The following is a 10,257-nucleotide window of genomic DNA, read 5'->3' as shown; positions in this document are numbered from 1 at the left end:
AGTGAGGAGAACAGAAGCAGTGCCGCCTGAGACAGAATGACTCAAGCGGTGAGCTGTCACCCTGGAGCAAAAATCTGATGTAACAGTGAAGCTGAAAGGACTTATCAAACCCAATTACTGTTACTCTTTTCTTTTGGGGCACATGGGAACCAATGAGACTGCAAAGCTTATCTTTCAATATAATGCAAGAGATTATCAGGCTTCGGGAAAGAAGCTGAGGCATCTTTGTGCACAGGTTGTCATTTTGTTCTTCCCACTTCAACAACATGGCCAGGAATAGAAGAATAGATAAATCCATAGGGGGAAAGGCCTAGGAAATGGTCAGGCCGCTGTTTGGAAAAGGTGGCAAAATGTGACACAGCAAAGTGTTACTTAACAGTTCTCTCCCCCCCGCCCCCCCCCAAAGGAAAACACTATTCAAGTTGGGGAAAATGGACCAGATTATGCAGTAGAGCAGTGGTTCTCAACCTGGGGTCCCCAGATGTTTTTGGCCTACAATTCCCAGAAATTATTATTATTAACTTTATTTATACCCCGCAAAATCTCCCGAAGGACTCGATGCGGCTTACAAAGGCCGAGGCCACCAACAAACAACAACATACAAATATAACAGCAAAAACTCATAAGCAAATAATAAAACATCAAGCAAAAACAATAAAACACTAAAAAACAATGACACCATGACGCATTTAAAACCTAAAGGCCAGGCCAAATGTAATGGACAAAATTTAAAAGTGCTGAACTTGACAGGAGGTATGTAGAGGTCTTTTGGAGGTAGGTGCAATGTGCAGACAATCCTAGTCTCTAACAAAGTGCATTTGGGACATGACGCCAGGAGTTTCCTAATCTGGAAAGGCACACTGGAACAGCCAGGTCTTCAGGCTCTTCCTAAAGATTGCCAACGTTGGGGCTTGTCTGATGTCCTTGGGGGGAGAGTTCCAGAGTCGGGGGGCCACCACAGAGAAGGCCTTGTCCCTTGTCCCCACCAAAGGCGCTTGTGACGCAGGTGGGATCTTGAGCAGGGCCTCTCCAGATGATCGAAGGGAACGTGTGGGTTCATATATGGAGATGCGGTCATGCAGGTAGGCTGTGCTTCTGGCGACAGGCTAAAATCTTTTTATTCAGGCTAGGTTTTTAAGATCAAGTCAGGAAGTGCTGTGGTTTTAACTTGAATATGTATGTAATATGTTGAATGGTTTTTAATTGTGAAATTTTAATACTGTTTATATTTAATTCTATTTTAATGTTTGTATATTTGTATATTTTAAATTGTGTACTAGCAATGCTTTTATGTTAAGCCACTTTGAGTCCCCTTCAGGAGAGATAAAGCGGAGCAATAATAATAATAATAATAATAATTATTATTATTATTATTATTCCTGGGGAAAATTGAGAGCCCAATTGACAAAGAAAAAACATGGCTGTGGTTCACAAATGGAACTTTGAAAAAGGAGACAGAGGGTCTGATTCTGGCAGCCCAAGAACAAGCCATTAGAACCAATGCCATCAAAGCCAGAACTGAAAAATCAATGACAGATCCCAAGTGTAGACTTTATAAGGAAGCAGATGAAACAATAGATCACATCCTCAGCTGCTGCAAGATCGTGCAGACAGGCTACAAGCAGAGGCATAACACCGTTGTTGAGATGATTCATTGGAACTTGTGCCACAAATACTATCTGCCTGCAACAAAGAGCTGGTGGGATCACAAGCCTGAAAAAGTACAGAAAATGAACACATCAAACTACTCTGTCGAAGGCTTTCATGGCCGGAATCACTGGGTTGTTGTAGGTTTTTTCGGGCTATATGGCCATGGTCTAGAGGCATTCTCTCCTGACGTTTTGCCTGCATCTATGGCAAGCATCCTCAGAGGTAGTGAGGTCTGTTGGAACTAGGAAAAAGGGTTTATATATCTGTGGAATGACCAGGGTGAGACAAAGGATTCTTGTCTGCTGGAGCTGGGTGTGAATGTTTCAACTGACCACCTTGATTAGCATATAATGGCCTGACAGTGCCTAGAGCAAACTTTTGTTGAGAGGTGATTAGATGTCCTTGTTTGTTTCCTCTCTGGGACTTCCGAGTTCAGACTGACAGAGTTCTGGAGCACAATACTCCTGACCTCATGATCATGTTAAAAAACCAAGTATGGATTGTTGATGTTGCAATCCCAGGTGACAGCAGGATTGAAGAGAAACAACTGGAAAAGCTGATATGATTATGAGGATTTAAATATCGAACTGCAAAGACTGTGGCACAAGCCAGACAAGGTGGTCCAAGTGGTGATCGGCACACTGGGTGCAGTGCCTAAAGACCTTGGCCTGCACTTAAACACAATTGGCGCTGACAAGATTACCATCTGCCAGCTGCAAAAGGCCACCCTACTTGAATCTGCATGCATTATTCGCCGATACATCACACAGTCCTAGACATTTGGGAAGTGTATGACGTGTGATCCAATACAACAGCCAGCAGAGTGATCTTGTTTGGTGTGGATTCATCTTTTTGTGTTTCAAATAATAATAATAATAATAATAATAATAATAATAATAATAATAATATCCCTTGCCTTTATGTCTGGTTTGAGAGTGCTGTCACTTTTGGCCAAAGTGGTCCTTGCCTTCATCCCATTCATGGAGCCTAGGCATGCAGGAACATCTGGTTCTCTATTATTGTTTCTGCTTACAATAAGAATGAAAGAAAGAAAAAGCAACGCCTGCATTCAGTACACTTCAACATTGCATTAGCTTTCTGAGATACAGGCAGAATGCCATCAGAACAACATGCTTTTGTTATCAGCATTCACAACCTATATGCTGAAAGCCGTACTTCACCAGCATAATTAAATCTCAAGTGCCCATACAATGGGACAATTTTCTCCACTTGAAAGAAGAAAAAGGTGTCATATATACAATAAGTAGGATGGATATGTGCAGAAAGTTGCTTTGCCCTTCTAAGGAGTACTAAACACTTGCTTTTAAAAGTGAGATGTCAGACTCTATTTTCTAAAAAAAATGGCACTACTGTAATATTAGAGTTTCCCTTCTATTTCCTGCTTTTCTCTTCTGTTTGAGATAATCAAAATGTTATTTTTTATTTGTTTATTTGTATACCAACTTTTAGTGAAAGTACTTACAAGGCAGCTTACTTACTTAGGCGATCCCTCATTGGATGAGTTGGATAGTCTTCCAGGGTCAGTATTCTTGTGGGTCTGTAAGTGACTGTGGAGCCCAATTTTTGATCTGCATCTTCTTCCGCAGTGAGGGCATTGGTTTCCAGGTGGAAGGCGGTCTCTGACGGGGTTGGCTTGACACGCCTTCCTCTTGGCACGTTTCTCTCTTTCGCCGTCCATTCGTGCCTCTTCAAATTCAACAACACTGCTGGTCACAGCTGACCTTCAGCTGGAGCGCTCAAGGGCCAGGGCTTCCAGTTCTCAGTGTCTATGCCAGAGTTTTTAAGGTTGAGCCCATCTTTAAATCTCTTTTCCTGTCCACCAACATTGTGTTTTCCGTTCTTGAGTTCGGAGTAGAGCAACTGCTTTAGGAGATGGTGGTCGGGCATCCGGACAACGTGGCTGGTCCAGCGGAGTTGATGGCGGAGGACCATCACTTCAATGCTGGTGGTCTTTGCTTCTTCCAGCACGCTGACGTTTGTCCGCTTGTCTGACCAATAGATTTGTAGGATTTTTCGGAGGCAGTGCTGATGGAATGGTTCCAGGAGTTGCATGTGACGTCTGTAGACAGTCCACGTTTCGCAGGCATAGAGCAGGGAGGACAATAGCTTTATAAACAAACACCTTGGTATCCCTACAGATGTCCCGGTCCTCAAACACTCTCTGCTTCATTCGGAAAAATGCTGCACTCGCAGCAAATTAAGTCCAGTGAATGAACATCCGTCCTGCACATCAGATATTTACATGACGATTCATAACAATAGCAAAATTACAGTTATGAAGTAGCAACGAAAATAATTTTATGTTTGGGGGGTTGCCACAACATGAGGAACTGTACTTAGGGGTCTTTGATTGTAGGTGTACCATAAATCCCAGGAACTACAACTCCCAAATTACAAAATCAAACCCCCCCCCCCCAACCCCACCAGTATTCAAATTTGAGCGTATCAGGTATTTGTGGCAAATTTGGTCCAGTGAATGAATATCCATCCTGCATATCAGATATTTACATTACAATTCATAACAATAACAAAATTACAGTTATGAAGTAGCAAAGAAAATAATTTTATGTTTGGGAGATTACCACAACATGAGGAACTGTATTAAGGGGTCACAGCATTAGGAAGATTGAGAAACACTGATCTAGGAGTTTGGGTTCGATATTCTGTGATTGTGTAGCACTGGCTATACATTAATAACTAATCATTGGCTATGTGCAAACTGAGACAAAACTAGTCTAGTAGAAGTGTTGTGGAGGCAAACCGTCTAAACATGTCCGGAGTTCGCGGTCAGGACCTCAATTGGTTTAATTCATTCCTCCGAAACCGGAGTCAGTATGTGGAATATATGGATCAAGTCTCCGAAAGTTTCCCCCTCCTATGCGGGGTACCCCAAGGTGCAATTCTCTCTCCTCTTCTTTTCAACATCTACGTTAGACCCCTTGCCAGTTTGGCTTGGAGATTCAGCCTGGACTGCTATCAATATGCGGATGACACCCAACTCCTGTTGCGCTTGGAGCCTGGAGTAACGTCAATACCAGACAATTTCACCTTATGCCTGGAGGCTCTATCGAACTGGCTACGTGCTAGTAGACTGAATGTGAATCCGACGAAGACTGAGATCCTATGGCATGGCTGCCCGATAGGTCCGACCCATCCGTTACCTACCTGTGATGGTGCTGCTCTATCTCCATCACCAACCATTAAGAGCCTAGGTCTCGTTTTGGATTCGCAGCTGACAATGGAAGCACAGGTCGCTGCTGCCAGCAAACAGGCCTTTTTCCATCTACGACAAGCGAGGCAATTGGCACCTTACCTGTCAGATGAGGCTCTGGCAACAGTCATCCATGCCACGGTCACATCTAGGCTGGACTATTGCAACGCCTTATATGTTGGCCTTCCTATGTCTACGACCCGAAAGCTCTAGTACTTAAGACCTGGCTTTTTACTAGAGCATTTGGCTCATGTTAATTTATTAATATTTGTACGTGTGTGTGTTCTGCCGCGCGCTGGGCTTGAAATGAAGTGCCTTTAAAACAGGACGTGCAGCTTGAGCCCAGCGGGAAGCCAGGGGCCCCGAAGAGAAGCTCTTAGGGACTTTCCACCACAAACAGTCTTTAGAGGGCTTGTGAAATATACCAAAAGTCTTTTATTGAAGAACAATCAAACAGAAACTTCTCTTGTCTTCAAAAGGTTAAACAAATGCTTCCAGGCTTTTGTGCAACTGGTGGCTTCTAACTGTTACTTTACTTTAAAGGAAAATCCCTTTCTAACTTCTCCCAGGCTGGCTGTGAACCTAAACCTAACTGATGTGGGCTCCACTACCGGTTTGAACTGTGTCTCAAAGCACTGAGTGGACCTACCAGCAAGGCTTGTAGTTTCTTCAGCTGGAGTTCTTTGATATTCAAAGCTGTTTTTCCCTCCGAAATTCCTCAGAGCTTTAGGGCTGTTTCCCTGGGAATCTTTGGATGCTCTTAAGGCTGTTTCCCCCCGGAAAGTCTTAAGGGTTGAAGTTTCTGCACAGGAGAAGCCTGTACACGTCCTGCACATTAGCTATCCTTGCTGAGACTGACCAAAATAGTTCCTATCCCTCTCAGAGCCTGAACAGGGGGCTGAGCCAAAGCTTAATGATGATGGACAGGTGACCGGCCCTATAACTGCAAGCTTTAACAGGAAGCCACCCTTCTGCAGAATCCCAAGCCTTGGACTGCAAGCAAACATTTAATACAAAGCAAATAAAGCTGGAGCTTCTGGTACGGCCGTACCAGCACAATGTGTTTTATCTTGTATAATTTCTGCTATGTAAATCGCCTAGAGCATCTCGGATGGAGGGCGATTAATAAGTAATTAAAGATGATGATGATAATGATGGTGGTGGTGGTGAGGATGGTGATGATGGTGATGATGGTGATGATGATGAAATGTGAAAAATTACACCGGGCTTTTGAAGGCTGAAGTGTTAAATAGGAGGAAGGTGACAACAGTCTCTGAATGAACTAGCCCATTCTGGGAATCGTTGCCGAAGCTCATTTGGGCGAACGCAGTTCCTCTCCTCGGCTTCTCCATGCACATGGAAGCAGACTGTTGCCATGGCGATGGCCGTATCACCACAAATCGGTGAGACCATTTATAAATGACTAATTGTTCTAGATTTTAAACAGCAGGCAAAATGCCCAAGAAGCCCAAAATAGTACATTGTACCCAACGAAGAAAAAAAAGCAGATGTGTTTCTTAAAAACTAATCGCACACACATTTCTGGTTGAGGATGCATTTCTCCTGTGCCTGCTAAAGAGGTGGGAGAGGCTATTTATACTGTTCCCAAGAGAAAGAGAGCAGCCCTCTCCTTGCTGTCTGCCAAGAACGGACACCTGTCTACTGCCCAGGTTTGTAGCCACAGCGGGAGGCAGAATGTATCCACAAATAAAAATTGGGAACACAGCCATAAACAGGATTGCCCTTCATCCCCACATGTTTAGCACTGCAGTGTTATAAGACTTCATTTGAGCATCCAGAAATGCAGTTGAGGCATCCCAAGGAAGGGCACAGGCAACGTCACCGAGGGAATGTGAACACAAGAAAGAGTTGTGAATGTGAACAATGTGCAGTGTCTCACTCTCTGCAAAGCTAAACATTTGGAGACTAAGAGAAAATATCATTTGGGAGTGAACCTCATTCCCACCCACCCCACTGCAGTCTCATTAACTACGGAGGTTGAATAAAAAGTAATGCCTCCACCTTTGTTATTTGGGTTTGGATGGGAATATTTTAATAAATCAAACGTAGAAATAATCCTTAGAATGTGTTCTTTAACTACCACTATTCACTTTTCCACATAATCACCAGACAATTGAATACATATCTGCTAACAATTAACAAGTTTTCTGAAGCTGTCACGGAAGAAGACGACACTGTTTCCGCAACCCATTGTGCATAGATCTATTGCACTCCAGGACAGGAAGAATCCTCTGACTTTAAACACCACACGTTGATAACGAAAAAACAATCCTTGTGACGGTGCGAGTGGCGCCACCTATATATAGAACTGTTAGTTGCAAGGTTTTAACTGTTGTATCATGCTTAATCCTGCCCCTGCTTATGTATAGTTGTATGGATTGGTTGCTTGTAGCTGTCAATCAGTACTGTTTGGCTCCACCTCTTCCTGCAAGAGGGGAGAACTTCCTTTTTCTTTTCATTCTGCCATCAGAGTTTGTACCAGATGGATGTGAGTAAGAGACCTGATTCTAAAGGACCCTGATTTAAGTTACCTCTTAGCACCAGTTCTGAGGTTTTTTACCCCTGGGATTCATGCTTTATGTCCAGATCGTCCTGGAAAAATTATTGAGGAGACCCAGGCACCTTCAAGCCGGTTCTTTTGGCACCAGAGGAAGATCCTGAATCTTCAAAACATAGGCCATCTGAACTGGGGTTGTGGTTTGCTTCGGCATTCACAGCCATTGAGGAAAGAGGAACCTTGGTGAGGCTTCTCAGCTTCAAACCCCTTGGACCCAAGACTAATTGAGACTGCAATGTATGTTTTTCTTCACCCCTCTAAAGTTTTCCAGCTCATTGCTTTGAAGAAATGACTTTGTGATAAATAAAACTTATTTTGAGCTATTTACAGCATTTTGGGTTTTTGGGAGTTCCAGTTTCCTATAGGAGAGCAAGAAGCAATCCCCTGGGGGAAAGATGCCACGTCCATCCCTCCTTTATTGAGAATAATAGCCCCCAGGCGCGATGGCACAATCCTTTTATTGAAGATAAGTTTTAAAAAAAACAGCAAAGTAAGAAGCACTTTAAAGAAATAGGTAAATCCAATTAGGTATGAAGACAAGCAAGAACAAATTAGTCCAAGGTAGAGGTCAGCAAAGTCCATAAAAGCAAAGTCCACTCAACTCTAATACAGTCCAGAAAATCAAGAATACATTGATCCAAGGCTTGGGTAAGTAATCATGAGATCCAGGAATCAGAACCATGAAACAAGAAATAGCTTAGCACGAAACTTCAAAGCAAGGCTTCCATGAAACTACGACAAGAACTTGGTGTGATTCTAAACGATGCTTCATCTGACTACACATCGCAAACTTGAGACTTTAATTCCCTCATTAGCTAGTGGTCAGAAATTGGTTTCTCTTTAGTTGAGGCTTTGTTATTGTTTTCTGTCAAAGCCTGTCAGAGCGCCTAAGCCATTGCACAGCTCTCCTGTTTTGACTGAACTCTTCTCGTCTATCTCTTGACTCGCTATCTACTTGCTTATTAATTTCTGCAGGTGCCAAACTATTTTCATGTTCTCTCTCATGAGAACTATACGGTAACAATTCAGAAAGCACACCATCATCCCCACACCCCTCAGGGACATTCTCACGGGAAACTACAGGATTTCCTGGTCATTCTCTGCATCAATATCCCTGACCAAACCATTGCCATCTTGAAACTCATCTTGAACCTCATTAACATCATTCCCCACACCCAAAGCACCCTGATCCTGAAACACAATCACAGGCTGAACTCCAACAAGATCTTCCGATAGCCAAGCAAAGCAATAATGTGACCCACACGTTCTTGTGAAATGCCAATTATGCTTGACATTTCTCTCTGAGTGATATGACAATCATCCTATCAACCTTTGACTGCAGTTTTTTTAATGTAACATTAAAAATATAAACAAGGAAGAAAGACTCTCTTTTTTTGGTGGATTAAAAAGAAGCTGGCTAAAATGTGTAAATAAAGTGTTTCAGCGAACGTCAGGAATTGCAAGAAAATAGGCAAGGTCAACACAAAAGTCATTTCTATTTTTTTACAAAACCCATAGAACTACCACAACCTCCTGGGACATTTGCTCGTCTGGAAGAATCACATGGAAAGATTTTCCCTTTCAATTTCTCTATTTATGTATTTGTTCATTTATTTAATTGCTGTGCTTCAAATACTTGGGTGAGATCTTAAGAGTTATAATGGGTGAAGAGCATTCACCTAATGTTATGAAAGAAGTAGACTTTCTTATGACACATACATTGGACTCCTTTGAAAGTTATATTCCGGTGATAATCTGGCAATCAAGTTTTTCCTATGAAAGGCGAAGGGCCCTTCCACACAGTCATATTACCCAGAATATAAAGCCAGATGTAACAAATTGTCTAATTATAATATGAGTTTTTGAAAATGTTTATTAAAGGAATATATATGGCAAGCTGGCCAGTTTAAACTGTAGCTGCTTGCTGGCTGCGTTGCCATAGCAACGTAGTTTGTGATAGAAATGTATCCATCCAGACCAGGAGCCAAAGGGGGTGGAGCTAACTGTCAACTGGAGTGAAGCACACATTTTAAAATTGAGTCTTTGGCCGGTGAGCCGAAGAGAAGGTTGGTTCTGGTTGGTTTAGAGCTGGACCAAGGGGTTTAAGTCTTCAGCCTGGCTATTTAGAATGTCAACTGAACCCGTCAACTAAATCACTGTTAACTAAATCACTGTTAAGGGGAAAGGAACCCCAGTGGCAGGCCTGTAGCGAGGGGGTGGTTTTAGGGGTTCAACCCCCCCCCCCGAAATGTTTCAGATTTTTTTAAAAAAAAAACTGGTTTACTCATGAATTTTAACTGGTTACCCAAATCCCCCTGCTAAGTCTATGAGATGCAAAAAATTAAGAGTCCCTCCAGAACTGCAAGCACTATCTGAAGCAAATATTGACAATTTATTCACACTGTCATTACTTGCAGCAATAGCCGATGTAGCAAAGCAACCAAGTTGGGGTGGGTGGGTGTTGAATACTCTCATTAAGGAGGCCAGACTTGGTGGAGGTGGTTGTCAGGGGCGGAGCTGCAGGCTATTGAAGGCTGCTCTGCCCCCTCCTGTGCTCTTTGCTTCAGCGTGACCTAGGAGGCAGGTTTCAACCCCCCCCCCCCAAATTTCAACCCCTCCCGAAATTTTTTTCTGGCTACGGCCCTGCCCAGTGGTACTCTGTAACTTCAGTGGGATAGCAAGCCAGTGCTTTAAATGACAGTCAGGATACTGAAAAGAAATAATATTTTGAAGTGAAATAAGATCAAGCCAGTCTGGTAAAAGGATAAGCCATTCTGGAAGTTGTATTGGAAACTGT

The sequence above is a fragment of the Anolis sagrei genome, chromosome 4 (assembly GCF_037176765.1).
Source record: "Anolis sagrei isolate rAnoSag1 chromosome 4, rAnoSag1.mat, whole genome shotgun sequence".
NCBI lineage: Eukaryota > Metazoa > Chordata > Lepidosauria > Squamata > Dactyloidae > Anolis > Anolis sagrei.
The sequence above is the reverse complement of the archived record's forward strand: the minus strand, read 5'-3'. Positions refer to the sequence as shown.